This window comes from Chenopodium quinoa, unplaced genomic scaffold, assembly GCF_001683475.1.
Source record: "Chenopodium quinoa cultivar QQ74 unplaced genomic scaffold, ASM168347v1, whole genome shotgun sequence".
Classification (NCBI taxonomy): Eukaryota; Viridiplantae; Streptophyta; class Magnoliopsida; order Caryophyllales; family Amaranthaceae; genus Chenopodium; species Chenopodium quinoa.
In genome coordinates this window covers 866217-869758 of record NW_018743649.1, presented here as the reverse complement: position 1 = coordinate 869758, position 3542 = coordinate 866217, and the positions used below count along the sequence as shown (strand labels likewise).

The 3542-nt window shown below is 32.1% G+C and overlaps 1 long non-coding RNA gene across 1 annotated transcript; it reads left to right on the top strand.

Moving 5' to 3' along the window:
- Positions 1–718: 718 nt before the first annotated feature.
- On the top strand, positions 719–3242 carry LOC110683261. Its single transcript, XR_002503585.1, has 4 exons — positions 719–1363; positions 1535–2571; positions 2707–2805; positions 2914–3242. It is a non-coding gene; the product is annotated as an uncharacterized LOC110683261 (long non-coding RNA).
- Positions 3243–3542: the final 300 nt, after the last annotated feature.

Here is a 3542-nt window from a genome sequence, read left to right as displayed (position 1 = left end):
TGTAAATGAATTGCACGAATTTTAGAATTACAAGCAGATTTCTGTATAACAGATTTTTTGGGTTCGTTTTCGAATTTAGGGTTCATCAAAGAAATTTATGGTTTTTTACTCGATTCTAAGGAATTTTGGTTCTATTTTGGTGAAATTTATGTAGTCGATTTCAACGAAGGTAAGATCTGTTCTTTTTTTTCTACTGTTTTCAAACTTGCAGATGGAATTTAAGGTTCAATTTTGCTTGACCTTAGTTTAATTTTACTATTTTGTTGTGATTTTTTTCACAAATTTTAGAATTTTATTTTTGCAGATTATGTGCTTCATGCTTAGTATATAAAAGTCTATTAATTTACTTTTGAGTTGCTGAAGTGAAAAAGATTAAGATGTACTCTGTAATAAGGTGTTCTTGAAATGAAACTTTCCTATCAAAATGATGTTCATCATTGTTAAGGTCGACAGTCTCAACACTGTCCTATAATTAGGAAGTTGGATATGTTCCTTCCTTCAGCTTAAGTCCTTTATGGAGTTTTTGCTATCATTTTGTGCATCTGATGATTTGGAATAATCAATAATGGTACACTACTTATATTTCATGGAACGACTTTGTGCACATTATGATCTTACAGATAATGCCAAATTTACCAAAACCTTTTTTAACATCCACTTGTTTTCTCTCATAGTTGAATGGGTAAAATGACTTCATGGAAAAATATTGGCAGCCCAAGTAGCAGATATGCTCTCTATATTATTCATGTAATTGGTCATAGTGGCTCCCCACTTTTCTTTGACAACCTTTACTAGTTCTATGTGTTTAGTCTTGTTCTCACTGAGCTTTATAAGCCTTCCTGTTTTAAAGTTCTGTGGTATCAAAATAAAGCCTTGAGTATCTTATTTATTAGATATAAATGAAGCCAAAGTAGAACGTAATTTAAAACCTCCTATAGAAAGCTAAACCCAAGGGTTCCCTCTTTCAATAATTGACTGACTTTGGGATTGAGTGTTATTTGTCTAGCTTCTGTTAAAGATGTGATCAATTCTCTTTTTTCCTATAACTTCTATTTGGGATTTAAAAATATGAGCTACAATGTACTCTGCCTTTTTTTGAGGATTCTTTATCAATCTTAGGTTGTAATTTACATCTTTAAATGTGCAAAAAAATTTCTACCAACTTTGAAAATAGCAGATTTGGATGCCCTGTTCTTTGATGTATGCCTTTTTTGTATTGTGATATTGACATAAATTCTCGGGATTTGTGTTTATTGTATGATTTTTAGGTTTGCTCAGATATAAATAAGCCAAATGGACAATTTATTTGCCAAATGATCGAATTTTTATCATGACTTTCATATCTTCCCTCCCAATAAGAAAGGTACTTGTTATGAGCCTCCCCAATTTATTTATTTTTTACTTTTTTTGGTATATTTTATGTAATTTAGAATGTTATGAAAGGAAATAAATGTAAATTGTAAAACCTATTGAATTTTGTAGTGAACATGAACATTTGTTCATCACTTGTTTGCTTTATATGCTTTACGGACAGATTGGAGGCATTGGCAAGGTTACTGAGCATATCCTAAGGACTTCTTTTGAGATTGATACATGCAAAGATTTACTCGACAAAGGCGTTTTTCTATGTGCATTGTTTTCTCCTTCATCTGCAAGTTGATTACCTTGTTGTTTTTCTTCTACTTGAATCAGTATATAATTGTGCAGTGCCCTTAACTTTTGCTTAATGATTTAGTTGCATTGTAGCCTAGTAGCTTGTGTCCTTTTAGGTATTTTTTCTCTTCTGTGTTTTTCTTTTTTTCCCTGGTACATGAAGGCATTTCAACTTGCATTTTTCATCTATGTAGCAGAATTTGAGTAGGGCATCATCAGTTTTTAAACAAAAGTGTCTAGTTGTCATTAAACCTATAGTGGTTAGTTATCCATAGTCCTGGCCACTTACATTTTCTCCGGGTACATCACATAGCAATTTAACCAAATACCAAAAGATTTTTATTGATGTGAGGTCATTAGAAGAGAGGGAGGAGGGGGGGTTTGATTGTGATTTCCTATTGAGGAGTGGTGTTAATTGAAATCTAGATATATGAGGCAAAAGTAGGTAATTTGAATTAATAGTTTAGTAAGGAAGTGGAAGAGGACCACAACAAAGTGAGAGAGGAAGGTTTTAAAAGAATTTATGAGCTGATCAGTACCCTGATTTTAGCGTGGTCATTTCTTGTTTCTGATCAAATCAAAACACCTATATCTTGTACGAAGTACATATTAAATAACAATAAATAAATAAGCATACTTCAAAACCAATATTTCATATTTGTACTAAAATTCACATCATTTCTGGCAAGATAATAATATAATAGCAAGCAGAGTAGGATTCCTTTTACATTTTGCTTCACAGGCTACATATATTAACTTAACAATGTTCATATTGTAAACCTGCTGCAGATTTTTTTCTATCTGTTGGATTGGGACTAGGGAGCACAGATACACCACAAGCTAGACTGCGGAAGAGCATGAGTAATGAAAGAACATTTTCCGCCACCGAGGATGAAGCTTACTTATATAAGAAGCTAGGTAATATGAACTTAAATTAACATTTTTCCTCTACTGTTTAATTTCTTCACCTTAATCTGTTATAGCTCTAGCATTCCGATGTTGAGTCCTAGGCTGTAGTCGATTTAATTCAACTTATAAATATATTACATGTAGTGTCCTCAACAATTGGGTGGACGTGAGTGTGGCTACTACGTCATGCGTTATATGTACGAAATTCTTAAACATCATCATAGTAGTGAGGATCTTATTAAGGTATGAGTTGTCAAATATTTCATTTTTGTTTGATAAATACAATTTGATATGATGTTAGCTACAATCTTGAATTAAAACTTTCCTCTTGTATATTTGTTGTGTTGATAGGATTTTTCAAGAACTACACCGTACACCGAGGAGGAGATAAATGAGATTCGAGATATTTGGGCAGAGTATTTTATATGTAATGTTGAACTTTAGATTTACACTTAGCGCATGTTGGACTCTTGTTTTGGATTATAGGCTTGAAATGAATGAATTTGGTTAATTGGTGTTGGGATGATGAGTATAATGTCTATGATATTGAGATGTAAATTATTGGACAGGTTGTTAATATAATGTCGTCATTCCCAATTTTATGGGTAGGCCAAATTACGAAGGAGACTCTGCCGAAATTTACATTTGCATTATTCAATAATATTGCATTTTAATTTCAATTATATTAGCGTTAGCATATTACTTTATACCACTAGTAAGGAAAACAAGTACTACAAACATATACAAGGCAATTATTATAATTAAAAAAAATAAAAAATTCACCTCATTTGCGTCACTCATTAAACAAACAAGTGACGCAAATACAGCAATTTTGTATTGTCTACTCAGTCATTTGCGTCACTCCTATATAAACAAGTGACGCAAATAACAAATAAGAAGTTTATCAGAAGAGTCATTTGCGTCGCTCTTAATAAAGGAGTGACGCAAATAACAAAAAAGAAGTTTATCGGAAGAGTCAT